Source organism: Hemibagrus wyckioides, linkage group LG29, assembly GCF_019097595.1.
Source record: "Hemibagrus wyckioides isolate EC202008001 linkage group LG29, SWU_Hwy_1.0, whole genome shotgun sequence".
Lineage (NCBI taxonomy): Eukaryota > Metazoa > Chordata > Actinopteri > Siluriformes > Bagridae > Hemibagrus > Hemibagrus wyckioides.
This window is the reverse complement of record NC_080738.1, coordinates 7,429,161-7,454,281: the sequence shown is the minus strand read 5'-3', so window position 1 is coordinate 7,454,281 and position 25,121 is coordinate 7,429,161. Positions and strand designations below refer to the sequence as shown.

The 25,121-nt window shown below is 43.5% G+C and overlaps 34 non-coding genes and 1 pseudogene across 34 annotated transcripts; 19 read left to right on the top strand and 16 right to left on the bottom strand.

The window, feature by feature from the left end:
• Nucleotides 1-1,603: 1,603 nt before the first annotated feature.
• LOC131349531 (5S ribosomal RNA) lies at nt 1,604-1,722 on the top strand (annotated as a pseudogene).
• A 1,032-nt stretch (nt 1,723-2,754) lies between these two features.
• trnai-aau (transfer RNA isoleucine (anticodon AAU)) lies at nt 2,755-2,828 on the top strand. Its single transcript has one exon. It is a non-coding gene; the product is annotated as a tRNA-Ile (tRNA).
• A 324-nt stretch (nt 2,829-3,152) lies between these two features.
• Nucleotides 3,153-3,224, bottom strand: trnam-cau (transfer RNA methionine (anticodon CAU)). The gene has a single exon. It is a non-coding gene; the product is annotated as a tRNA-Met (tRNA).
• Nucleotides 3,225-4,010: 786 nt separating this feature from the next.
• On the top strand, nt 4,011-4,084 carry trnai-aau (transfer RNA isoleucine (anticodon AAU)). Its single transcript has one exon. It is a non-coding gene; the product is annotated as a tRNA-Ile (tRNA).
• Nucleotides 4,085-4,408: 324 nt separating this feature from the next.
• On the bottom strand, nt 4,409-4,480 carry trnam-cau (transfer RNA methionine (anticodon CAU)). Its single transcript has one exon. It is a non-coding gene; the product is annotated as a tRNA-Met (tRNA).
• Nucleotides 4,481-5,266: 786 nt separating this feature from the next.
• On the top strand, nt 5,267-5,340 carry trnai-aau (transfer RNA isoleucine (anticodon AAU)). Its single transcript has one exon. It is a non-coding gene; the product is annotated as a tRNA-Ile (tRNA).
• Nucleotides 5,341-5,664: 324 nt separating this feature from the next.
• trnam-cau (transfer RNA methionine (anticodon CAU)) lies at nt 5,665-5,736 on the bottom strand. The gene has a single exon. It is a non-coding gene; the product is annotated as a tRNA-Met (tRNA).
• A 786-nt stretch (nt 5,737-6,522) lies between these two features.
• On the top strand, nt 6,523-6,596 carry trnai-aau (transfer RNA isoleucine (anticodon AAU)). The gene has a single exon. It is a non-coding gene; the product is annotated as a tRNA-Ile (tRNA).
• A 1,178-nt stretch (nt 6,597-7,774) lies between these two features.
• On the top strand, nt 7,775-7,848 carry trnai-aau (transfer RNA isoleucine (anticodon AAU)). Its single transcript has one exon. It is a non-coding gene; the product is annotated as a tRNA-Ile (tRNA).
• A 1,178-nt stretch (nt 7,849-9,026) lies between these two features.
• On the top strand, nt 9,027-9,100 carry trnai-aau (transfer RNA isoleucine (anticodon AAU)). The gene has a single exon. It is a non-coding gene; the product is annotated as a tRNA-Ile (tRNA).
• A 324-nt stretch (nt 9,101-9,424) lies between these two features.
• Nucleotides 9,425-9,496, bottom strand: trnam-cau (transfer RNA methionine (anticodon CAU)). The gene has a single exon. It is a non-coding gene; the product is annotated as a tRNA-Met (tRNA).
• A 786-nt stretch (nt 9,497-10,282) lies between these two features.
• On the top strand, nt 10,283-10,356 carry trnai-aau (transfer RNA isoleucine (anticodon AAU)). Its single transcript has one exon. It is a non-coding gene; the product is annotated as a tRNA-Ile (tRNA).
• Nucleotides 10,357-10,680: 324 nt separating this feature from the next.
• trnam-cau (transfer RNA methionine (anticodon CAU)) lies at nt 10,681-10,752 on the bottom strand. Its single transcript has one exon. It is a non-coding gene; the product is annotated as a tRNA-Met (tRNA).
• A 786-nt stretch (nt 10,753-11,538) lies between these two features.
• On the top strand, nt 11,539-11,612 carry trnai-aau (transfer RNA isoleucine (anticodon AAU)). The gene has a single exon. It is a non-coding gene; the product is annotated as a tRNA-Ile (tRNA).
• A 324-nt stretch (nt 11,613-11,936) lies between these two features.
• Nucleotides 11,937-12,008, bottom strand: trnam-cau (transfer RNA methionine (anticodon CAU)). The gene has a single exon. It is a non-coding gene; the product is annotated as a tRNA-Met (tRNA).
• Nucleotides 12,009-12,790: 782 nt separating this feature from the next.
• On the top strand, nt 12,791-12,864 carry trnai-aau (transfer RNA isoleucine (anticodon AAU)). The gene has a single exon. It is a non-coding gene; the product is annotated as a tRNA-Ile (tRNA).
• Nucleotides 12,865-13,188: 324 nt separating this feature from the next.
• trnam-cau (transfer RNA methionine (anticodon CAU)) lies at nt 13,189-13,260 on the bottom strand. The gene has a single exon. It is a non-coding gene; the product is annotated as a tRNA-Met (tRNA).
• Nucleotides 13,261-14,022: 762 nt separating this feature from the next.
• trnai-aau (transfer RNA isoleucine (anticodon AAU)) lies at nt 14,023-14,096 on the top strand. Its single transcript has one exon. It is a non-coding gene; the product is annotated as a tRNA-Ile (tRNA).
• A 324-nt stretch (nt 14,097-14,420) lies between these two features.
• Nucleotides 14,421-14,492, bottom strand: trnam-cau (transfer RNA methionine (anticodon CAU)). Its single transcript has one exon. It is a non-coding gene; the product is annotated as a tRNA-Met (tRNA).
• Nucleotides 14,493-15,278: 786 nt separating this feature from the next.
• trnai-aau (transfer RNA isoleucine (anticodon AAU)) lies at nt 15,279-15,352 on the top strand. The gene has a single exon. It is a non-coding gene; the product is annotated as a tRNA-Ile (tRNA).
• Nucleotides 15,353-15,676: 324 nt separating this feature from the next.
• trnam-cau (transfer RNA methionine (anticodon CAU)) lies at nt 15,677-15,748 on the bottom strand. The gene has a single exon. It is a non-coding gene; the product is annotated as a tRNA-Met (tRNA).
• Nucleotides 15,749-16,510: 762 nt separating this feature from the next.
• Nucleotides 16,511-16,584, top strand: trnai-aau (transfer RNA isoleucine (anticodon AAU)). Its single transcript has one exon. It is a non-coding gene; the product is annotated as a tRNA-Ile (tRNA).
• Nucleotides 16,585-16,908: 324 nt separating this feature from the next.
• Nucleotides 16,909-16,980, bottom strand: trnam-cau (transfer RNA methionine (anticodon CAU)). The gene has a single exon. It is a non-coding gene; the product is annotated as a tRNA-Met (tRNA).
• A 786-nt stretch (nt 16,981-17,766) lies between these two features.
• trnai-aau (transfer RNA isoleucine (anticodon AAU)) lies at nt 17,767-17,840 on the top strand. The gene has a single exon. It is a non-coding gene; the product is annotated as a tRNA-Ile (tRNA).
• A 324-nt stretch (nt 17,841-18,164) lies between these two features.
• On the bottom strand, nt 18,165-18,236 carry trnam-cau (transfer RNA methionine (anticodon CAU)). The gene has a single exon. It is a non-coding gene; the product is annotated as a tRNA-Met (tRNA).
• Nucleotides 18,237-19,018: 782 nt separating this feature from the next.
• trnai-aau (transfer RNA isoleucine (anticodon AAU)) lies at nt 19,019-19,092 on the top strand. Its single transcript has one exon. It is a non-coding gene; the product is annotated as a tRNA-Ile (tRNA).
• A 324-nt stretch (nt 19,093-19,416) lies between these two features.
• Nucleotides 19,417-19,488, bottom strand: trnam-cau (transfer RNA methionine (anticodon CAU)). The gene has a single exon. It is a non-coding gene; the product is annotated as a tRNA-Met (tRNA).
• A 782-nt stretch (nt 19,489-20,270) lies between these two features.
• Nucleotides 20,271-20,344, top strand: trnai-aau (transfer RNA isoleucine (anticodon AAU)). The gene has a single exon. It is a non-coding gene; the product is annotated as a tRNA-Ile (tRNA).
• Nucleotides 20,345-20,668: 324 nt separating this feature from the next.
• Nucleotides 20,669-20,740, bottom strand: trnam-cau (transfer RNA methionine (anticodon CAU)). The gene has a single exon. It is a non-coding gene; the product is annotated as a tRNA-Met (tRNA).
• A 761-nt stretch (nt 20,741-21,501) lies between these two features.
• trnai-aau (transfer RNA isoleucine (anticodon AAU)) lies at nt 21,502-21,575 on the top strand. Its single transcript has one exon. It is a non-coding gene; the product is annotated as a tRNA-Ile (tRNA).
• Nucleotides 21,576-21,899: 324 nt separating this feature from the next.
• Nucleotides 21,900-21,971, bottom strand: trnam-cau (transfer RNA methionine (anticodon CAU)). The gene has a single exon. It is a non-coding gene; the product is annotated as a tRNA-Met (tRNA).
• A 786-nt stretch (nt 21,972-22,757) lies between these two features.
• Nucleotides 22,758-22,831, top strand: trnai-aau (transfer RNA isoleucine (anticodon AAU)). The gene has a single exon. It is a non-coding gene; the product is annotated as a tRNA-Ile (tRNA).
• A 324-nt stretch (nt 22,832-23,155) lies between these two features.
• Nucleotides 23,156-23,227, bottom strand: trnam-cau (transfer RNA methionine (anticodon CAU)). The gene has a single exon. It is a non-coding gene; the product is annotated as a tRNA-Met (tRNA).
• A 782-nt stretch (nt 23,228-24,009) lies between these two features.
• On the top strand, nt 24,010-24,083 carry trnai-aau (transfer RNA isoleucine (anticodon AAU)). Its single transcript has one exon. It is a non-coding gene; the product is annotated as a tRNA-Ile (tRNA).
• A 324-nt stretch (nt 24,084-24,407) lies between these two features.
• On the bottom strand, nt 24,408-24,479 carry trnam-cau (transfer RNA methionine (anticodon CAU)). The gene has a single exon. It is a non-coding gene; the product is annotated as a tRNA-Met (tRNA).
• Nucleotides 24,480-25,121: the final 642 nt, after the last annotated feature.

Below are 25,121 nucleotides of genomic sequence, written 5' to 3'. Positions count from 1 at the left end.
TCTTCTCATACTGTCTCTTTCCAGTCTACTATCAAAATTATCCGCTTTTACTTTTATAAGTAATAGTGTATGCCATGTGGTCATTCAAGTACGTAATATGAGCCTACTATACGTTAATATAAACTTTATCTATTCCCTGACTTCACCATAAAGTATGCAAATGAGTGCCCGAGCAGAGACAAAGAAACTTTTTCCCTCCAAAAGTTTCAGGTATTGGATTGGTCACTCTGAAAAACTGGGTGTGACCAAGGGATCAATAAAAACCCCAAGCACCCATCTATTGTCGCCCGGCTCGGCTCCGATTTTTCTCCGGGACAATTCTTTCACTTTTTTCTGAGATTTTGCCAGCAGCTTCAATCGAAGAACTTTTGCTTGCACCACTGAAACCTTTTTCGTCTCCAGCAGAATCTTGTGCTTGCTCCGAGGACTTCGAACTTAATAGTTATAATTACACTTAAATATTTAAATTTTAAGCTAATTTCGTTACATTCCAGATGCTGATTCATTTGGATTATAACAACATATACTGGGTAATGAAGGGGAAATTATATGGGCTTTTTTCTTTTGTTGAATCTCAGCTACTTATTACACAAGCATAGATATGCTGAGAGCTGAATACTGTGGGAAGAGAAGAGCAGAAACTGTTTGCTGATCTGCTTTTAAGGGAAAAAATTAATTGGGTAGAATTAAAAAGAGAAGACTCAATGGTGTTGGGTAACATTTAAAAAAAGTTGGGTAACACGTATAAATGATCAGAATTAGATAAGAGTCAGAATTTTTTTTGTACTACTGTCTTTATGAGAAATTCATAAGCAAGCAAGCTTATGAATGCCAAAATTGCACAAAAGTGCATTTTATTCATTGCATTTATCCTGTTCAACCATTAAGCTGTATTCATATATTACCTTTGTGTGTACAATGTAAAAAATAAAAGCTTATTTTCAGTCGTCTGTGCTTACCTAACATACCACGCTGACTCAGTTTACTGCAGAGCTCAGTGATTCACTCCTCTGAATCAGATATCATGTCTGCATCGGTGACTGGACACGCAACACATTTCACTGAAACTCAGCATTTTTGTGTCTTCTGTTTGAGTCTGAGGCAGATATGAGAAAGCATTTTGACTGATTAGCAGCTCAGGGTTGGACCACAACCTACATTGTTCCAAGGTCCATAACGAATCAAAAAGTGGCCACTGAAATTTGAGCACCAGGCTCAAAAATAGTGACTTTATGCAGGGGAAATACAGCACAAAGCAGTGATTATGCAGTTTATTCAGTAATTAAAAATGTTTTTTTAAGAATTGATCAGTTTGTGTAGTTAGTGTGTGTGTGCATGTTTGCATGTGCAATGCGCTTTGAGAAAGAGAGAGACAGAAGGGCAGACAGACAGACAGAGTTTTTGTTTGCCGTCTATTTTGTTTTGTTTATTTATTTATTATTATATTTATTTCTTAAAATTCTGATAATAGTAATTAATTTATATTCTATCATGTCTCTACAACTCGAAGAGTTATTATTCTTTTAGCCTTAATGCTAATAACGCCAAGGTCAACAAAGAAATACATTAATAAATAAAAATAAGTCTTTTCAAAAGAGCTCATGCTTACGGCCATACCACTCTGAGAATGCCTGATCTCGTCTGATCTCAGAAGCTTAGCAGAGTCGGGCCTGGTTAGTAATTGGATGGGGCGCTGCCTGGGAATACCAGGTGTTGTAAGGAAAACATCTCATTATCGAAAAACTCTTTTTTGAAAAACAAGCTAACAAAAAAGAACATGCAAACAAATAAAAACATAAATAAATAGGATTCTTTAAATGAAAATTTTTGCTCATGGCCACCAAAGAAACCAACAAACACATTCATGAATAAAAATAATTATTTTTATATTTATTTTATTTTTAAGTTTTTTGGTAGTTTGTAGTAGGCAGTTCGTGAGAGAGGCTCACCAAAATCTTTTGCTTTTGTTTATTTTTCGAAAAAAGGAAAATTGTGTGTTTTGTATTAGCTTTATTTTGTTAGAGTTAAAATGCTTCCCAGCAGCAGTTTTTGCTGTTTGGGGAGGAATTTTTTTAAATTTATTTATTTATTTATTTATTTATTTATTTATTTATTTATTTTTATTTTATTTTTTTGTGTGTGTTTTTGAAAATGGATGGATTACAATGCAATGAAGTGGACATGGCGGGAGAAAGACGAGCGTTAATGGACAAAGAAAATGGTAAAAGACAACAGAATGGACATGGATGAAAAGCATTCTCACAACATGATGCCCCTACCAACATGCTTCAATGTTTGGATGCTGTTCTCAAGATGGTGAGCATTCTAGACGATTTCCACCAAATGTAGTGCTGTGCACAAGGGGGAAAAAGAGTAGGGTTTTTTTTCCCACTCACCCTTAGAACTTAGGTCCACTTGTTTGCTGAGAGACTACTTTTGCATGGCTTCTTCCAAAATCCAATTTTCCAATCTTTTGCAGCATTTGGGCTATGGTTGTCATGTAGCATTGGTGGACTAATTACATTAATTCGTTTGGCAACTATGCCAGAAATAATTAGCCTATATTTACCAATTTGTTGATGGCATTACATACGAATGTTGTTTAAGATTATTCAATAGTTGTTTATGAGATAGAAGTTCATGGAGAGTAGGAACAATGTCTGCTCATTTGCGGCAGGCAAGGGCATTCTAGATCATAAAAAGATACGCGGACGCAAGCGCGCGCGCACACGCACGCACGACTCCTTTCTTGCTGGCCGGTTAGCTCCGTTGGTTAGAGCGTGGTGCTAATAACGCCAAGGTCCCGGGTTCGATCCCCGTACGGGCCATCGAGGGGTCTTTCATCCTAACGTGTTGTCCACCTCTGTAGTCTTGTACTAATAGCAAAAGAATAGAGATTTCTGCACGGGATAATGAGAAGTAAAAAGAAAAAACAATTAAGGCGCCTATGTGCTGGAAACCAATAGTACAGGTATTAACCTTGCTGTTTCTCTCTCAATTTCGCTGCCATCTGACACTTTCTTGTCAGTGCAATTACTATGCTGCATGCCAGTACAGACTGTGTAAAAGGAGCCCAATTCAAATTTTATTTGTCACATACAATATCATACACAGTACGGCATGTAGCGAAATGCCTTTAAAGAAACCGCGCTTAGCAGAGGATGGCTTCGATCCATCGACCTCTGGGTTATGGGCCCAGCACGCTTCCGCTGCGCCACTCTGCTCGAAGCGAGCCCTACTTTTGGCTGGAAACCACGACCCCTAGTTTAGGAGGCCAGTGCCTTATCCATTAGGCCACTGGTGCTCCATCAAGCGGCCGAAGGCCCATAAAGAGCTTTAGTCTCTCTACAGCTCTTCATGAGCCCTGTCTTCTCTGTTCCACTATCTCTGTGCAATGATGACCCTGACCACAGGTAAGGAAACAACAGCAAAAACAACATTATACAATATATTCTTCTTAAATTTGCCCTCAAACCTGACCTCCTTACCAGTCTCTGCTGATGAAAAGCATTCTCACAACATGATGCCCCTACCAACATGCTTCAATGTTTGGATGCTGTTCTCAAGATGGTGAGCATTCTAGACGATTTCCACCAAATGTAGTGCTGTGCACAAGGGGGAAAAAGAGTAGGGTTTTTTTTTCCACTCACCCTTAGAACTTAGGTCCACTTGTTTGCTGAGAGACTACTTTTGCATGGCTTCTTCCAAAATCCAATTTTCCAATCTTTTGCAGCATTTGGGCTATGGTTGTCATGTAGCATTGGTGGACTAATTACGTTAATTCTTTTGGCAACTATGCCAGAAATAATTAGCCTATATTTACCAATTTGTTGATGGCATTACATACGAATGTTGTTTAAGATTATTCAATAGTTGTTTATGAGATAGAAGTTCATGGAGAGTAGGAACAATGTCTGCTCATTTGCGGCTGGCAAGGGCATTCTAGATCATAAAAAGATACGCGAACGCATGCGCGCGCGCACACACGCACGCACGACTCCTTTCTTGCTGGCCGGTTAGCTCAGTTGGTTAGAGCGTGGTGCTAATAACGCCAAGGTCGCGGGTTCGATCCCCGTACGGGCCATCGAGAGGTTTTTCATCCGAACGTGTTGTCCACCTCTGTAGTCTTGTACTAATAGCAAAAGAATAGAGATTTCTGCACGGGATAATGAGAAGTAAAAAGAAAAAACAATTAAGGCGCCTATGTGCTGGAAACCAATAGTACAGGTATTAACCTTGCTGTTTCTCTCTCAATTTCGCTGCCATCTGACACTTTCTTGTCAGTGCAATTACTATGCTGCATGCCAGTACAGACTGTGTAAAAGGAGCCCAATTCAAATTTTATTTGTCACATACAATATCATACACAGTACGGCATGTAGCGAAATGCCTTTAAAGAAACCGCGCTTAGCAGAGGATGGCTTCGATCCATCGACCTCTGGGTTATGGGCCCAGCACGCTTCCGCTGCGCCACTCTGCTCGAAGCGAGCCCTACTTTTGGCTGGAAACCACGACCCCTAGTTTAGGAGGCCAGTGCCTTATCCATTAGGCCACTGGTGCTCCATCAAGCGGCCGAAGGCCCATAAAGAGCTTTAGTCTCTCTACAGCTCTTCATGAGCCCTGTCTTCTCTGTTCCACTATCTCTGTGCAATGATGACCCTGACCACAGGTAAGGAAACAACAGCAAAAACAACATTATACAATATATTCTTCTTAAATTTGCCCTCAAACCTGACCTCCTTACCAGTCTCTGCTGATGAAAAGCATTCTCACAACATGATGCCCCTACCAACATGCTTCAATGTTTGGATGCTGTTCTCAAGATGGTGAGCATTCTAGACGATTTCCACCAAATGTAGTGCTGTGCACAAGGGGGAAAAAGAGTAGGGTTTTTTTTTCCACTCACCCTTAGAACTTAGGTCCACTTGTTTGCTGAGAGACTACTTTTGCATGGCTTCTTCCAAAATCCAATTTTCCAATCTTTTGCAGCATTTGGGCTATGGTTGTCATGTAGCATTGGTGGACTAATTACGTTAATTCTTTTGGCAACTATGCCAGAAATAATTAGCCTATATTTACCAATTTGTTGATGGCATTACATACGAATGTTGTTTAAGATTATTCAATAGTTGTTTATGAGATAGAAGTTCATGGAGAGTAGGAACAATGTCTGCTCATTTGCGGCTGGCAAGGGCATTCTAGATCATAAAAAGATACGCGAACGCATGCGCGCGCGCACACACGCACGCACGACTCCTTTCTTGCTGGCCGGTTAGCTCAGTTGGTTAGAGCGTGGTGCTAATAACGCCAAGGTCGCGGGTTCGATCCCCGTACGGGCCATCGAGAGGTTTTTCATCCGAACGTGTTGTCCACCTCTGTAGTCTTGTACTAATAGCAAAAGAATAGAGATTTCTGCACGGGATAATGAGAAGTAAAAAGAAAAAACAATTAAGGCGCCTATGTGCTGGAAACCAATAGTACAGGTATTAACCTTGCTGTTTCTCTCTCAATTTCGCTGCCATCTGACACTTTCTTGTCAGTGCAATTACTATGCTGCATGCCAGTACAGACTGTGTAAAAGGAGCCCAATTCAAATTTTATTTGTCACATACAATATCATACACAGTACGGCATGTAGCGAAATGCCTTTAAAGAAACCGCGCTTAGCAGAGGATGGCTTCGATCCATCGACCTCTGGGTTATGGGCCCAGCACGCTTCCGCTGCGCCACTCTGCTCGAAGCGAGCCCTACTTTTGGCTGGAAACCACGACCCCTAGTTTAGGAGGCCAGTGCCTTATCCATTAGGCCACTGGTGCTCCATCAAGCGGCCGAAGGCCCATAAAGAGCTTTAGTCTCTCTACAGCTCTTCATGAGCCCTGTCTTCTCTGTTCCACTATCTCTGTGCAATGATGACCCTGACCACAGGTAAGGAAACAACAGCAAAAACAACATTATACAATATATTCTTCTTAAATTTGCCCTCAAACCTGACCTCCTTACCAGTCTCTGCTGATGAAAAGCATTCTCACAACATGATGCCCCTACCAACATGCTTCAATGTTTGGATGCTGTTCTCAAGATGGTGAGCATTCTAGACGATTTCCACCAAATGTAGTGCTGTGCACAAGGGGGAAAAAGAGTAGGGTTTTTTTTTCCACTCACCCTTAGAACTTAGGTCCACTTGTTTGCTGAGAGACTACTTTTGCATGGCTTCTTCCAAAATCCAATTTTCCAATCTTTTGCAGCATTTGGGCTATGGTTGTCATGTAGCATTGGTGGACTAATTACGTTAATTCTTTTGGCAACTATGCCAGAAATAATTAGCCTATATTTACCAATTTGTTGATGGCATTACATACGAATGTTGTTTAAGATTATTCAATAGTTGTTTATGAGATAGAAGTTCATGGAGAGTAGGAACAATGTCTGCTCATTTGCGGCTGGCAAGGGCATTCTAGATCATAAAAAGATACGCGAACGCATGCGCGCGCGCACACACGCACGCACGACTCCTTTCTTGCTGGCCGGTTAGCTCAGTTGGTTAGAGCGTGGTGCTAATAACGCCAAGGTCGCGGGTTCGATCCCCGTACGGGCCATCGAGAGGTTTTTCATCCGAACGTGTTGTCCACCTCTGTAGTCTTGTACTAATAGCAAAAGAATAGAGATTTCTGCACGGGATAATGAGAAGTAAAAAGAAAAAACAATTAAGGCGCCTATGTGCTGGAAACCAATAGTACAGGTATTAACCTTGCTGTTTCTCTCTCAATTTCGCTGCCATCTGACACTTTCTTGTCAGTGCAATTACTATGCTGCATGCCAGTACAGACTGTGTAAAAGGAGCCCAATTCAAATTTTATTTGTCACATACAATATCATACACAGTACGGCATGTAGCGAAATGCCTTTAAAGAAACCGCGCTTAGCAGAGGATGGCTTCGATCCATCGACCTCTGGGTTATGGGCCCAGCACGCTTCCGCTGCGCCACTCTGCTCGAAGCGCGCCCTACTTTTGGCTGGAAACCACGACCCCTAGTTTAGGAGGCCAGTGCCTTATCCATTAGGCCACTGGTGCTCCATCAAGCGGCCGAAGGCCCATAAAGAGCTTTAGTCTCTCTACAGCTCTTCATGAGCCCTGTCTTCTCTGTTCCACTATCTCTGTGCAATGATGACCCTGACCACAGGTAAGGAAACAACAGCAAAAACAACATTATACAATATATTCTTCTTAAATTTGCCCTCAAACCTGACCTCCTTACCAGTCTCTGCTGATGAAAAGCATTCTCACAACATGATGCCCCTACCAACATGCTTCAATGTTTGGATGCTGTTCTCAAGATGGTGAGCATTCTAGACGATTTCCACCAAATGTAGTGCTGTGCACAAGGGGGAAAAAGAGTAGGGTTTTTTTTTCCACTCACCCTTAGAACTTAGGTCCACTTGTTTGCTGAGAGACTACTTTTGCATGGCTTCTTCCAAAATCCAATTTTCCAATCTTTTGCAGCATTTGGGCTATGGTTGTCATGTAGCATTGGTGGACTAATTACGTTAATTCTTTTGGCAACTATGCCAGAAATAATTAGCCTATATTTACCAATTTGTTGATGGCATTACATACGAATGTTGTTTAAGATTATTCAATAGTTGTTTATGAGATAGAAGTTCATGGAGAGTAGGAACAATGTCTGCTCATTTGCGGCTGGCAAGGGCATTCTAGAGCATAAAAAGATACGCGAACGCATGCGCGCACACACGCACGCACGACTCCTTTCTTGCTGGCCGGTTAGCTCAGTTGGTTAGAGCGTGGTGCTAATAACGCCAAGGTCGCGGGTTCGATCCCCGTACGGGCCATCGAGAGGTTTTTCATCCGAACGTGTTGTCCACCTCTGTAGTCTTGTACTAATAGCAAAAGAATAGAGATTTCTGCACGGGATAATGAGAAGTAAAAAGAAAAAACAATTAAGGCGCCTATGTGCTGGAAACCAATAGTACAGGTATTAACCTTGCTGTTTCTCTCTCAATTTCGCTGCCATCTGACACTTTCTTGTCAGTGCAATTACTATGCTGCATGCCAGTACAGACTGTGTAAAAGGAGCCCAATTCAAATTTTATTTGTCACATACAATATCATACACAGTACGGCATGTAGCGAAATGCCTTTAAAGAAACCGCGCTTAGCAGAGGATGGCTTCGATCCATCGACCTCTGGGTTATGGGCCCAGCACGCTTCCGCTGCGCCACTCTGCTCGAAGCGAGCCCTACTTTTGGCTGGAAACCACGACCCCTAGTTTAGGAGGCCAGTGCCTTATCCATTAGGCCACTGGTGCTCCATCAAGCGGCCGAAGGCCCATAAAGAGCTTTAGTCTCTCTACAGCTCTTCATGAGCCCTGTCTTCTCTGTTCCACTATCTCTGTGCAATGATGACCCTGACCACAGGTAAGGAAACAACAGCAAAAACAACATTATACAATATATTCTTCTTAAATTTGCCCTCAAACCTGACCTCCTTACCAGTCTCTGCTGATGAAAAGCATTCTCACAACATGATGCCCCTACCAACATGCTTCAATGTTTGGATGCTGTTCTCAAGATGGTGAGCATTCTAGACGATTTCCACCAAATGTAGTGCTGTGCACAAGGGGGAAAAAGAGTAGGGTTTTTTTTTCCACTCACCCTTAGAACTTAGGTCCACTTGTTTGCTGAGAGACTACTTTTGCATGGCTTCTTCCAAAATCCAATTTTCCAATCTTTTGCAGCATTTGGGCTATGGTTGTCATGTAGCATTGGTGGACTAATTACGTTAATTCTTTTGGCAACTATGCCAGAAATAATTAGCCTATATTTACCAATTTGTTGATGGCATTACATACGAATGTTGTTTAAGATTATTCAATAGTTGTTTATGAGATAGAAGTTCATGGAGAGTAGGAACAATGTCTGCTCATTTGCGGCTGGCAAGGGCATTCTAGATCATAAAAAGATACGCGAACGCATGCGCGCACACACGCACGCACGACTCCTTTCTTGCTGGCCGGTTAGCTCAGTTGGTTAGAGCGTGGTGCTAATAACGCCAAGGTCGCGGGTTCGATCCCCGTACGGGCCATCGAGAGGTTTTTCATCCGAACGTGTTGTCCACCTCTGTAGTCTTGTACTAATAGCAAAAGAATAGAGATTTCTGCACGGGATAATGAGAAGTAAAAAGAAAAAACAATTAAGGCGCCTATGTGCTGGAAACCAATAGTACAGGTATTAACCTTGCTGTTTCTCTCTCAATTTCGCTGCCATCTGACACTTTCTTGTCAGTGCAATTACTATGCTGCATGCCAGTACAGACTGTGTAAAAGGAGCCCAATTCAAATTTTATTTGTCACATACAATATCATACACAGTACGGCATGTAGCGAAATGCCTTTAAAGAAACCGCGCTTAGCAGAGGATGGCTTCGATCCATCGACCTCTGGGTTATGGGCCCAGCACGCTTCCGCTGCGCCACTCTGCTCGAAGCGAGCCCTACTTTTGGCTGGAAACCACGACCCCTAGTTTAGGAGGCCAGTGCCTTATCCATTAGGCCACTGGTGCTCCATCAAGCGGCCGAAGGCCCATAAAGAGCTTTAGTCTCTCTACAGCTCTTCATGAGCCCTGTCTTCTCTGTTCCACTATCTCTGTGCAATGATGACCCTGACCACAGGTAAGGAAACAACAGCAAAAACAACATTATACAATATATTCTTCTTAAATTTGCCCTCAAACCTGACCTCCTTACCAGTCTCTGCTGATGAAAAGCATTCTCACAACATGATGCCCCTACCAACATGCTTCAATGTTTGGATGCTGTTCTCAAGATGGTGAGCATTCTAGACGATTTCCACCAAATGTAGTGCTGTGCACAAGGGGGAAAAAGAGTAGGGTTTTTTTTTCCACTCACCCTTAGAACTTAGGTCCACTTGTTTGCTGAGAGACTACTTTTGCATGGCTTCTTCCAAAATCCAATTTTCCAATCTTTTGCAGCATTTGGGCTATGGTTGTCATGTAGCATTGGTGGACTAATTACGTTAATTCTTTTGGCAACTATGCCAGAAATAATTAGCCTATATTTACCAATTTGTTGATGGCATTACATACGAATGTTGTTTAAGATTATTCAATAGTTGTTTATGAGATAGAAGTTCATGGAGAGTAGGAACAATGTCTGCTCATTTGCGGCTGGCAAGGGCATTCTAGATCATAAAAAGATACGCGAACGCATGCGCGCGCGCACACACGCACGCACGACTCCTTTCTTGCTGGCCGGTTAGCTCAGTTGGTTAGAGCGTGGTGCTAATAACGCCAAGGTCGCGGGTTCGATCCCCGTACGGGCCATCGAGAGGTTTTTCATCCGAACGTGTTGTCCACCTCTGTAGTCTTGTACTAATAGCAAAAGAATAGAGATTTCTGCACGGGATAATGAGAAGTAAAAAGAAAAAACAATTAAGGCGCCTATGTGCTGGAAACCAATAGTACAGGTATTAACCTTGCTGTTTCTCTCTCAATTTCGCTGCCATCTGACACTTTCTTGTCAGTGCAATTACTATGCTGCATGCCAGTACAGACTGTGTAAAAGGAGCCCAATTCAAATTTTATTTGTCACATACAATATCATACACAGTACGGCATGTAGCGAAATGCCTTTAAAGAAACCGCGCTTAGCAGAGGATGGCTTCGATCCATCGACCTCTGGGTTATGGGCCCAGCACGCTTCCGCTGCGCCACTCTGCTCGAAGCGAGCCCTACTTTTGGCTGGAAACCACGACCCCTAGTTTAGGAGGCCAGTGCCTTATCCATTAGGCCACTGGTGCTCCATCAAGCGGCCGAAGGCCCATAAAGAGCTTTAGTCTCTCTACAGCTCTTCATGAGCCCTGTCTTCTCTGTTCCACTATCTCTGTGCAATGATGACCCTGACCACAGGTAAGGAAACAACAGCAAAAACAACATTATACAATATATTCTTCTTAAATTTGCCCTCAAACCTGACCTCCTTACCAGTCTCTGCTGATGAAAAGCATTCTCACAACATGATGCCCCTACCAACATGCTTCAATGTTTGGATGCTGTTCTCAAGATGGTGAGCATTCTAGACGATTTCCACCAAATGTAGTGCTGTGCACAAGGGGGAAAAAGAGTAGGGTTTTTTTTTCCACTCACCCTTAGAACTTAGGTCCACTTGTTTGCTGAGAGACTACTTTTGCATGGCTTCTTCCAAAATCCAATTTTCCAATCTTTTGCAGCATTTGGGCTATGGTTGTCATGTAGCATTGGTGGACTAATTACGTTAATTCTTTTGGCAACTATGCCAGAAATAATTAGCCTATATTTACCAATTTGTTGATGGCATTACATACGAATGTTGTTTAAGATTATTCAATAGTTGTTTATGAGATAGAAGTTCATGGAGAGTAGGAACAATGTCTGCTCATTTGCGGCTGGCAAGGGCATTCTAGATCATAAAAAGATACGCGAACGCATGCGCGCGCGCACACACGCACGCACGACTCCTTTCTTGCTGGCCGGTTAGCTCAGTTGGTTAGAGCGTGGTGCTAATAACGCCAAGGTCGCGGGTTCGATCCCCGTACGGGCCATCGAGAGGTTTTTCATCCGAACGTGTTGTCCACCTCTGTAGTCTTGTACTAATAGCAAAAGAATAGAGATTTCTGCACGGGATAATGAGAAGTAAAAAGAAAAAACAATTAAGGCGCCTATGTGCTGGAAACCAATAGTACAGGTATTAACCTTGCTGTTTCTCTCTCAATTTCGCTGCCATCTGACACTTTCTTGTCAGTGCAATTACTATGCTGCATGCCAGTACAGACTGTGTAAAAGGAGCCCAATTCAAATTTTATTTGTCACATACAATATCATACACAGTACGGCATGTAGCGAAATGCCTTTAAAGAAACCGCGCTTAGCAGAGGATGGCTTCGATCCATCGACCTCTGGGTTATGGGCCCAGCACGCTTCCGCTGCGCCACTCTGCTCGAAGCGAGCCCTACTTTTGGCTGGAAACCACGACCCCTAGTTTAGGAGGCCAGTGCCTTATCCATTAGGCCACTGGTGCTCCATCAAGCGGCCGAAGGCCCATAAAGAGCTTTAGTCTCTCTACAGCTCTTCATGAGCCCTGTCTTCTCTGTTCCACTATCTCTGTGCAATGATGACCCTGACCACAGGTAAGGAAACAACAGCAAAAACAACATTATACAATATATTCTTCTTAAATTTGCCCTCAAACCTGACCTCCTTACCAGTCTCTGCTGATGAAAAGCATTCTCACAACATGATGCCCCTACCAACATGCTTCAATGTTTGGATGCTGTTCTCAAGATGGTGAGCATTCTAGACGATTTCCACCAAATGTAGTGCTGTGCACAAGGGGGAAAAAGAGTAGGGTTTTTTTTTCCACTCACCCTTAGAACTTAGGTCCACTTGTTTGCTGAGAGACTACTTTTGCATGGCTTCTTCCAAAATCCAATTTTCCAATCTTTTGCAGCATTTGGGCTATGGTTGTCATGTAGCATTGGTGGACTAATTACGTTAATTCTTTTGGCAACTATGCCAGAAATAATTAGCCTATATTTACCAATTTGTTGATGGCATTACATACGAATGTTGTTTAAGATTATTCAATAGTTGTTTATGAGATAGAAGTTCATGGAGAGTAGGAACAATGTCTGCTCATTTGCGGCTGGCAAGGGCATTCTAGAGCATAAAAAGATACGCGAACGCATGCGCGCACACACGCACGCACGACTCCTTTCTTGCTGGCCGGTTAGCTCAGTTGGTTAGAGCGTGGTGCTAATAACGCCAAGGTCGCGGGTTCGATCCCCGTACGGGCCATCGAGAGGTTTTTCATCCGAACGTGTTGTCCACCTCTGTAGTCTTGTACTAATAGCAAAAGAATAGAGATTTCTGCACGGGATAATGAGAAGTAAAAAGAAAAAACAATTAAGGCGCCTATGTGCTGGAAACCAATAGTACAGGTATTAACCTTGCTGTTTCTCTCTCAATTTCGCTGCCATCTGACACTTTCTTGTCAGTGCAATTACTATGCTGCATGCCAGTACAGACTGTGTAAAAGGAGCCCAATTCAAATTTTATTTGTCACATACAATATCATACACAGTACGGCATGTAGCGAAATGCCTTTAAAGAAACCGCGCTTAGCAGAGGATGGCTTCGATCCATCGACCTCTGGGTTATGGGCCCAGCACGCTTCCGCTGCGCCACTCTGCTCGAAGCGCGCCCTACTTTTGGCTGGAAACCACGACCCCTAGTTTAGGAGGCCAGTGCCTTATCCATTAGGCCACTGGTGCTCCATCAAGCGGCCGAAGGCCCATAAAGAGCTTTAGTCTCTCTACAGCTCTTCATGAGCCCTGTCTTCTCTGTTCCACTATCTCTGTGCAATGATGACCCTGACCACAGGTAAGGAAACAACAGCAAAAACAACATTATACAATATATTCTTCTTAAATTTGCCCTCAAACCTGACCTCCTTACCAGTCTCTGCTGATGAAAAGCATTCTCACAACATGATGCCCCTACCAACATGCTTCAATGTTTGGATGCTGTTCTCAAGATGGTGAGCATTCTAGACGATTTCCACCAAATGTAGTGCTGTGCACAAGGGGGAAAAAGAGTAGGGTTTTTTTTTCCACTCACCCTTAGAACTTAGGTCCACTTGTTTGCTGAGAGACTACTTTTGCATGGCTTCTTCCAAAATCCAATTTTCCAATCTTTTGCAGCATTTGGGCTATGGTTGTCATGTAGCATTGGTGGACTAATTACGTTAATTCTTTTGGCAACTATGCCAGAAATAATTAGCCTATATTTACCAATTTGTTGATGGCATTACATACGAATGTTGTTTAAGATTATTCAATAGTTGTTTATGAGATAGAAGTTCATGGAGAGTAGGAACAATGTCTGCTCATTTGCGGCTGGCAAGGGCATTCTAGAGCATAAAAAGATACGCGAACGCACGACTCCTTTCTTGCTGGCCGGTTAGCTCAGTTGGTTAGAGCGTGGTGCTAATAACGCCAAGGTCGCGGGTTCGATCCCCGTACGGGCCATCGAGAGGTTTTTCATCCGAACGTGTTGTCCACCTCTGTAGTCTTGTACTAATAGCAAAAGAATAGAGATTTCTGCACGGGATAATGAGAAGTAAAAAGAAAAAACAATTAAGGCGCCTATGTGCTGGAAACCAATAGTACAGGTATTAACCTTGCTGTTTCTCTCTCAATTTCGCTGCCATCTGACACTTTCTTGTCAGTGCAATTACTATGCTGCATGCCAGTACAGACTGTGTAAAAGGAGCCCAATTCAAATTTTATTTGTCACATACAATATCATACACAGTACGGCATGTAGCGAAATGCCTTTAAAGAAACCGCGCTTAGCAGAGGATGGCTTCGATCCATCGACCTCTGGGTTATGGGCCCAGCACGCTTCCGCTGCGCCACTCTGCTCGAAGCGCGCCCTACTTTTGGCTGGAAACCACGACCCCTAGTTTAGGAGGCCAGTGCCTTATCCATTAGGCCACTGGTGCTCCATCAAGCGGCCGAAGGCCCATAAAGAGCTTTAGTCTCTCTACAGCTCTTCATGAGCCCTGTCTTCTCTGTTCCACTATCTCTGTGCAATGATGACCCTGACCACAGGTAAGGAAACAACAGCAAAAACAACATTATACAATATATTCTTCTTAAATTTGCCCTCAAACCTGACCTCCTTACCAGTCTCTGCTGATGAAAAGCATTCTCACAACATGATGCCCCTACCAACATGCTTCAATGTTTGGATGCTGTTCTCAAGATGGTGAGCATTCTAGACGATTTCCACCAAATGTAGTGCTGTGCACAAGGGGGAAAAAGAGTAGGGTTTTTTTTTCCACTCACCCTTAGAACTTAGGTCCACTTGTTTGCTGAGAGACTACTTTTGCATGGCTTCTTCCAAAATCCAATTTTCCAATCTTTTGCAGCATTTGGGCTATGGTTGTCATGTAGCATTGGTGGACTAATTACGTTAATTCTTTTGGCAACTATGCCAGAAATAATTAGCCTATATTTACCAATTTGTTGATGGCATTACATACGAATGTTGTTTAAGATTATTCAATAGTTGTTTATGAGATAGAAGTTCATGGAGAGTAGGAACAATGTCTGCTCATTTGCGGCTGGCAAGGGCATTCTAGATCATAAAAAGATACGCGAACGCATGCGCGCGCGCACACACGCACGCACGACTCCTTTCTTGCTGGCCGGTTAGCTCAGTTGGTTAGAGCGTGGTGCTAATAACGCCAAGGTCGCGGGTTCGATCCCCGTACGGGCCATCGAGAGGTTTTTCATCCGAACGTGTTGTCCACCTCTGTAGTCTTGTACTAATAGCAAAAGAATAGAGATTTCTGCACGGGATAATGAGAAGTAAAAAGAAAAAACAATTAAGGCGCCTATGTGCTGGAAACCAATAGTACAGGTATTAACCTTGCTGTTTCTCTCTCAATTTCGCTGCCATCTGACACTTTCTTGTCAGTGCAATTACTATGCTGCATGCCAGTACAGACTGTGTAAAAGGAGCCCAATTCAAATTTTATTTGTCACATACAATATCATACACAGTACGGCATGTAGCGAAATGCCTTTAAAGAAACCGCGCTTAGCAGAGGATGGCTTCGATCCATCGACCTCTGGGTTATGGGCCCAGCACGCTTCCGCTGCGCCACTCTGCTCGAAGCGCGCCCTACTTTTGGCTGGAAACCACGACCCCTAGTTTAGGAGGCCAGTGCCTTATCCATTAGGCCACTGGTGCTCCATCAAGCGGCCGAAGGCCCATAAAGAGCTTTAGTCTCTCTACAGCTCTTCATGAGCCCTGTCTTCTCTGTTCCACTATCTCTGTGCAATGATGACCCTGACCACAGGTAAGGAAACAACAGCAAAAACAACATTATACAATATATTCTTCTTAAATTTGCCCTCAAACCTGACCTCCTTACCAGTCTCTGCTGATGAAAAGCATTCTCACAACATGATGCCCCTACCAACATGCTTCAATGTTTGGATGCTGTTCTCAAGATGGTGAGCATTCTAGACGATTTCCACCAAATGTAGTGCTGTGCACAAGGGGGAAAAAGAGTAGGGTTTTTTTTTCCACTCACCCTTAGAACTTAGGTCCACTTGTTTGCTGAGAGACTACTTTTGCATGGCTTCTTCCAAAATCCAATTTTCCAATCTTTTGCAGCATTTGGGCTATGGTTGTCATGTAGCATTGGTGGACTAATTACGTTAATTATTTTGGCAACTATGCCAGAAATAATTAGCCTATATTTACCAATTTGTTGATGGCATTACATACGAATGTTGTTTAAGATTATTCAATAGTTGTTTATGAGATAGAAGTTCATGGAGAGTAGGAACAATGTCTGCTCATTTGCGGCTGGCAAGGGCATTCTAGAGCATAAAAAGATACGCGAACGCACGACTCCTTTCTTGCTGGCCGGTTAGCTCAGTTGGTTAGAGCGTGGTGCTAATAACGCCAAGGTCGCGGGTTCGAGCCCCGTACGGGCCATCGAGAGGTTTTTCATCCGAACGTGTTGTCCACCTCTGTAGTCTTGTACTAATAGCAAAAGAATAGAGATTTCTGCACGGGATAATGAGAAGTAAAAAGAAAAAACAATTAAGGCGCCTATGTGCTGGAAACCAATAGTACAGGTATTAACCTTGCTGTTTCTCTCTCAATTTCGCTGCCATCTGACACTTTCTTGTCAGTGCAATTACTATGCTGCATGCCAGTACAGACTGTGTAAAAGGAGCCCAATTCAAATTTTATTTGTCACATACAATATCATACACAGTACGGCATGTAGCGAAATGCCTTTAAAGAAACCGCGCTTAGCAGAGGATGGCTTCGATCCATCGACCTCTGGGTTATGGGCCCAGCACGCTTCCGCTGCGCCACTCTGCTCGAAGCGCGCCCTACTTTTGGCTGGAAACCACGACCCCTAGTTTAGGAGGCCAGTGCCTTATCCATTAGGCCACTGGTGCTCCATCAAGCGGCCGAAGGCCCATAAAGAGCTTTAGTCTCTCTACAGCTCTTCATGAGCCCTGTCTTCTCTGTTCCACTATCTCTGTGCAATGATGACCCTGACCACAGGTAAGGAAACAACAGCAAAAACAACATTATACAATATATTCTTCTTAAATTTGCCCTCAAACCTGACCTCCTTACCAGTCTCTGCTGATGAAAAGCATTCTCACAACATGATGCCCCTACCAACATGCTTCAATGTTTGGATGCTGTTCTCAAGATGGTGAGCATTCTAGACGATTTCCACCAAATGTAGTGCTGTGCACAAGGGGGAAAAAGAGTAGGGTTTTTTTTTCCACTCACCCTTAGAACTTAGGTCCACTTGTTTGCTGAGAGACTACTTTTGCATGGCTTCTTCCAAAATCCAATTTTCCAATCTTTTGCAGCATTTGGGCTATGGTTGTCATGTAGCATTGGTGGACTAATTACGTTAATTCTTTTGGCAACTATGCCAGAAATAATTAGCCTATATTTACCAATTTGTTGATGGCATTACATACGAATGTTGTTTAAGATTATTCAATAGTTGTTTATGAGATAGAAGTTCATGGAGAGTAGGAACAATGTCTGCTCATTTGCGGCTGGCAAGGGCATTCTAGATCATAAAAAGATACGCGAACGCATGCGCGCGCGCACACACGCACGCACGACTCCTTTCTTGCTGGCCGGTTAGCTCAGTTGGTTAGAGCGTGGTGCTAATAACGCCAAGGTCGCGGGTTCGATCCCCGTACGGGCCATCGAGAGGTTTTTCATCCGAACGTGTTGTCCACCTCTGTAGTCTTGTACTAATAGCAAAAGAATAGAGATTTCTGCACGGGATAATGAGAAGTAAAAAGAAAAAACAATTAAGGCGCCTATGTGCTGGAAACCAATAGTACAGGTATTAACCTTGCTGTTTCTCTCTCAATTTCGCTGCCATCTGACACTTTCTTGTCAGTGCAATTACTATGCTGCATGCCAGTACAGACTGTGTAAAAGGAGCCCAATTCAAATTTTATTTGTCACATACAATATCATACACAGTACGGCATGTAGCGAAATGCCTTTAAAGAAACCGCGCTTAGCAGAGGATGGCTTCGATCCATCGACCTCTGGGTTATGGGCCCAGCACGCTTCCGCTGCGCCACTCTGCTCGAAGCGCGCCCTACTTTTGGCTGGAAACCACGACCCCTAGTTTAGGAGGCCAGTGCCTTATCCATTAGGCCACTGGTGCTCCATCAAGCGGCCGAAGGCCCATAAAGAGCTTTAGTCTCTCTACAGCTCTTCATGAGCCCTGTCTTCTCTGTTCCACTATCTCTGTGCAATGATGACCCTGACCACAGGTAAGGAAACAACAGCAAAAACAACATTATACAATATATTCTTCTTAAATTTGCCCTCAAACCTGACCTCCTTACCAGTCTCTGCTGATGAAAAGCATTCTCACAACATGATGCCCCTACCAACATGCTTCAATGTTTGGATGCTGTTCTCAAGATGGTGAGCATTCTAGACGATTTCCACCAAATGTAGTGCTGTGCACAAGGGGGAAAAAGAGTAGGGTTTTTTTTTCCACTCACCCTTAGAACTTAGGTCCACTTGTTTGCTGAGAGACTACTTTTGCATGGCTTCTTCCAAAATCCAATTTTCCAATCTTTTGCAGCATTTGGGCTATGGTTGTCATGTAGCATTGGTGGACTAATTACGTTAATTCTTTTGGCAACTATGCCAGAAATAATTAGCCTATATTTACCAATTTGTTGATGGCATTACATACGAATGTTGTTTAAGATTATTCAATAGTTGTTTATGAGATAGAAGTTCATGGAGAGTAGGAACAATGTCTGCTCATTTGCGGCTGGCAAGGGCATTCTAGAGCATAAAAAGATACGCGAACGCATGTGCGCACACACGCACGCACGACTCCTTTCTTGCTGGCCGGTTAGCTCAGTTGGTTAGAGCGTGGTGCTAATAACGCCAAGGTCGCGGGTTCGATCCCCGTACGGGCCATCGAGAGGTTTTTCATCCGAACGTGTTGTCCACCTCTGTAGTCTTGTACTAATAGCAAAAGAATAGAGATTTCTGCACGGGATAATGAGAAGTAAAAAGAAAAAACAATTAAGGCGCCTATGTGCTGGAAACCAATAGTACAGGTATTAACCTTGCTGTTTCTCTCTCAATTTCGCTGCCATCTGACACTTTCTTGTCAGTGCAATTACTATGCTGCATGCCAGTACAGACTGTGTAAAAGGAGCCCAAATCAAATTTTATTTGTCACATACAATATCATACACAGTACGGCATGTAGCGAAATGCCTTTAAAGAAACCGCACTTAGCAGAGGATGGCTTCGATCCATCGACCTCTGGGTTATGGGCCCAGCACGCTTCCGCTGCGCCACTCTGCTCGAAGCGCGCCCTACTTTTGGCTGGAAACCACGACCCCTAGTTTAGGAGGCCAGTGCCTTATCCATTAGGCCACTGGTGCTCCATCAAGCGGCCGAAGGCCCATAAAGAGCTTTAGTCTCTCTACAGCTCTTCATGAGCCCTGTCTTCTCTGTTCCACTATCTCTGTGCAATGATGACCCTGACCACAGGTAAGGAAACAACAGCAAAAACAACATTATACAATATATTCTTCTTAAATTTGCCCTCAAACCTGACCTCCTTACCAGTCTCTGCTGATGAAAAGCATTCTCACAACATGATGCCCCTACCAACATGCTTCAATGTTTGGATGCTGTTCTCAAGATGGTGAGCATTCTAGACGATTTCCACCAAATGTAGTGCTGTGCACAAGGGGGAAAAAGAGTAGGGTTTTTTTTTCCACTCACCCTTAGAACTTAGGTCCACTTGTTTGCTGAGAGACTACTTTTGCATGGCTTCTTCCAAAATCCAATTTTCCAATTTTTTGCAGCATTTGGGCTATGGTTGTCATGTAGCATTGGTGGACTAATTACGTTAATTCTTTTGGCAACTATGCCAGAAATAATTAGCCTATATTTACCAATTTGTTGATGGCATTACATACGAATGTTGTTTAAGATTATTCAATAGTTGTTTATGAGATAGAAGTTCATGGAGAGTAGGAACAATGTCTGCTCATTTGCGGCTGGCAAGGGCATTCTAGAGCATAAAAAGATACGCGAACGCATGCGCGCACACACGCACGCACGACTCCTTTCTTGCTGGCCGGTTAGCTCAGTTGGTTAGAGCGTGGTGCTAATAACGCCAAGGTCGCGGGTTCGATCCCCGTACGGGCCATCGAGAGGTTTTTCATCCGAACGTGTTGTCCACCTCTGTAGTCTTGTACTAATAGCAAAAGAATAGAGATTTCTGCACGGGATAATGAGAAGTAAAAAGAAAAAACAATTAAGGCGCCTATGTGCTGGAAACCAATAGTACAGGTATTAACCTTGCTGTTTCTCTCTCAATTTCACTGCCATCTGACACTTTCTTGTCAGTGCAATTACTATGCTGCATGCCAGTACAGACTGTGTAAAAGGAGCCCAATTCAAATTTTATTTGTCACATACAATATCATACACAGTACGGCATGTAGCGAAATGCCTTTAAAGAAACCGCGCTTAGCAGAGGATGGCTTCGATCCATCGACCTCTGGGTTATGGGCCCAGCACGCTTCCGCTGCGCCACTCTGCTCGAAGCGCGCCCTACTTTTGGCTGGAAACCACGACCCCTAGTTTAGGAGGCCAGTGCCTTATCCATTAGGCCACTGGTGCTCCATCAAGCGGCCGAAGGCCCATAAAGAGCTTTAGTCTCTCTACAGCTCTTCATGAGCCCTGTCTTCTCTGTTCCACTATCTCTGTGCAATGATGACCCTGACCACAGGTAAGGAAACAACAGCAAAAACAACATTATACAATATATTCTTCTTAAATTTGCCCTCAAACCTGACCTCCTTACCAGTCTCTGCTGATGAAAAGCATTCTCACAACATGATGCCCCTACCAACATGCTTCAATGTTTGGATGCTGTTCTCAAGATGGTGAGCATTCTAGACGATTTCCACCAAATGTAGTGCTGTGCACAAGGGGGAAAAAGAGAAGGGTTTTTTTTCCACTCACCCTTAGAACTTAGGTCCACTTGTTTGCTGAGAGACTACTTTTGCATGGCTTCTTCCAAAATCCAATTTTCCAATCTTTTGCAGCATTTGGGCTATGGTTGTCATGTAGCATTGGTGGACTAATTACGTTAATTATTTTGGCAACTATGCCAGAAATAATTAGCCTATATTTACCAATTTGTTGATGGCATTACATACGAATGTTGTTTAAGATTATTCAATAGTTGTTTATGAGATAGAAGTTCATGGAGAGTAGGAACAATGTCTGCTCATTTGCGGCTGGCAAGGGCATTCTAGAGCATAAAAAGATACGCGAACGCACGACTCCTTTCTTGCTGGCCGGTTAGCTCAGTTGGTTAGAGCGTGGTGCTAATAACGCCAAGGTCGCGGGTTCGAGCCCCGTACGGGCCATCGAGAGGTTTTTCATCCGAACGTGTTGTCCACCTCTGTAGTCTTGTACTAATAGCAAAAGAATAGAGATTTCTGCACGGGATAATGAGAAGTAAAAAGAAAAAACAATTAAGGCGCCTATGTGCTGGAAACCAATAGTACAGGTATTAACCTTGCTGTTTCTCTCTCAATTTCGCTGCCATCTGACACTTTCTTGTCAGTGCAATTACTATGCTGCATGCCAGTACAGACTGTGTAAAAGGAGCCCAATTCAAATTTTATTTGTCACATACAATATCATACACAGTACGGCATGTAGCGAAATGCCTTTAAAGAAACCGCACTTAGCAGAGGATGGCTTCGATCCATCGACCTCTGGGTTATGGGCCCAGCACGCTTCCGCTGCGCCACTCTGCTCGAAGCGCGCCCTACTTTTGGCTGGAAACCACGACCCCTAGTTTAGGAGGCCAGTGCCTTATCCATTAGGCCACTGGTGCTCCATCAAGCGGCCGAAGGCCCATAAAGAGCTTTAGTCTCTCTACAGCTCTTCATGAGCCCTGTCTTCTCTGTTCCACTATCTCTGTGCAATGATGACCCTGACCACAGGTAAGGAAACAACAGCAAAAACAACATTATACAATATATTCTTCTTAAATTTGCCCTCAAACCTGACCTCCTTACCAGTCTCTGCTGATGAAAAGCATTCTCACAACATGATGCCCCTACCAACATGCTTCAATGTTTGGATGCTGTTCTCAAGATGGTGAGCATTCTAGACGATTTCCACCAAATGTAGTGCTGTGCACAAGGGGGAAAAAGAGTAGGGTTTTTTTTTCCACTCACCCTTAGAACTTAGGTCCACTTGTTTGCTGAGAGACTACTTTTGCATGGCTTCTTCCAAAATCCAATTTTCCAATCATTTGCAGCATTTGGGCTATGGTTGTCATGTAGCATTGGTGGACTAATTACGTTAATTCTTTTGGCAACTATGCCAGAAATAATTAGCCTATATTTACCAATTTGTTGATGGCATTACATACGAATGTTGTTTAAGATTATTCAATAGTTGTTTATGAGATAGAAGTTCATGGAGAGTAGGAACAACGTCTGCTCATTTGCGGCTGGCAAGGGCATTCTAGATCATAAAAAGATACGCGAACGCATGCGCGCGCGCACACACGCACGCACGACTCCTTTCTTGCTGGCCGGTTAGCTCAGTTGGTTAGAGCGTGGTGCTAATAACGCCAAGGTCGCGGGTTCGATCCCCGTACGGGCCATCGAGAGGTTTTTCATCCTAACGTGTTGTCCACCTCTGTAGTCTTGTACTAATAGCAAAAGAATAGAGATTTCTGCACGGGATAATGAGAAGTAAAAAGAAAAAACAATTAAGGCGCCTATGTGCTGGAAACCAATAGTACAGGTATTAACCTTGCTGTTTCTCTCTCAATTTCGCTGCCATCTGACACTTTCTTGTCAGTGCAATTACTATGCTGCATGCCAGTACAGACTGTGTAAAAGGAGCCCAATTCAAATTTTATTTATCACATACAATATCATACACAGTACGGCATGTAGCGAAATGCCTTTAAAGAAACCGCGCTTAGCAGAGGATGGCTTCGATCCATCGACCTCTGGGTTATGGGCCCAGCACGCTTCCGCTGCGCCACTCTGCTCGAAGCGCGCCCTACTTTTGGCTGGAAACCACGACCCCTAGTTTAGGAGGCCAGTGCCTTATCCATTAGGCCACTGGTGCTCCATCAAGCGGCCGAAGGCCCATAAAGAGCTTTAGTCTCTCTACAGCTCTTCATGAGCCCTGTCTTCTCTGTTCCACTATCTCTGTGCAATGATGACCCTGACCACAGGTAAGGAAACAACAGCAAAAACAACATTATACAATATATTCTTCTTAAATTTGCCCTCAAACCTGACCTCCTTACCAGTCTCTGCTGATGAAAAGCATTCTCACAACATGATGCCCCTACCAACATGCTTCAATGTTTGGATGCTGTTCTCAAGATGGTGAGCATTCTAGACGATTTCCACCAAATGTAGTGCTGTGCACAAGGGGGAAAAAGAGTAGGGTTTTTTTTTCCACTCACCCTTAGAACTTAGGTCCACTTGTTTGCTGAGAGACTACTTTTGCATGGCTTCTTCCAAAATCCAATTTTCCAATCTTTTGCAGCATTTGGGCTATGGTTGTCATGTAGCATTGGTGGACTAATTACGTTAATTCTTTTGGCAACTATGCCAGAAATAATTAGCCTATATTTACCAATTTGTTGATGGCATTACATACGAATGTTGTTTAAGATTATTCAATAGTTGTTTATGAGATAGAAGTTCATGGAGAGTAGGAACAACGTCTGCTCATTTGCGGCTGGCAAGGGCATTCTAGAGCATAAAAAGATACGCGAACGCATGCGCGCACACACGCACGCACGACTCCTTTCTTGCTGGCCGGTTAGCTCAGTTGGTTAGAGCGTGGTGCTAATAACGCCAAGGTCGCGGGTTCGATCCCCGTACGGGCCATCGAGAGGTTTTTCATCCGAACGTGTTGTCCACCTCTGTAGTCTTGTACTAATAGCAAAAGAATAGAGATTTCTGCACGGGATAATGAGAAGTAAAAAGAAAAAACAATTAAGGCGCCTATGTGCTGGAAACCAATAGTACAGGTATTAACCTTGCTGTTTCTCTCTCAATTTCGCTGCCATTTGACACTTTCTTGTCAGTGCAATTACTATGCTGCATGCCAGTACAGACTGTGTAAAAGGAGCCCAAATCAAATTTTATTTGTCACATACAATATCATACACAGTACGGCATGTAGCGAAATGCCTTTAAAGAAACCGCGCTTAGCAGAGGATGGCTTCGATCCATCGACCTCTGGGTTATGGGCCCAGCACGCTTCCGCTGCGCCACTCTGCTCGAAGCGCGCCCTACTTTCGGCTGGAAACCACGACCCCTAGTTTAGGAGGCCAGTGCCTTATCCATTAGGCCACTGGTGCTCCATCAAGCGGCCGAAGGCCCATAAAGAGCTTTAGTCTCTCTACAGCTCTTCATGAGCCCTGTCTTCTCTGTTCCACTATCTCTGTGCAATGATGACCCTGACCACAGGTAAGGAAACAACAGCAAAAACAACATTATACAATATATTCTTCTTAAATTTGCCCTCAAACCTGACCTCCTTACCAGTCTCTGCTGATGAAAAGCATTCTCACAACATGATGCCCCTACCAACATGCTTCAATGTTTGGATGCTGTTCTCAAGATGGTGAGCATTCTAGACGATTTCCACCAAATGTAGTGCTGTGCACAAGGGGGAAAAAGAGTAGGGTTTTTTTTTCCACTCACCCTTAGAACTTAGGTCCACTTGTTTGCTGAGAGACTACTTTTGCATGGCTTCTTCCAAAATCCAATTTTCCAATCTTTTGCAGCATTTGGGCTATGGTTGTCATGTAGCATTGGTGGACTAATTACGTTAATTCTTTTGGCAACTATGCCAGAAATAATTAGCCTATATTTACCAATTTGTTGATGGCATTACATACGAATGTTGTTTAAGATTAT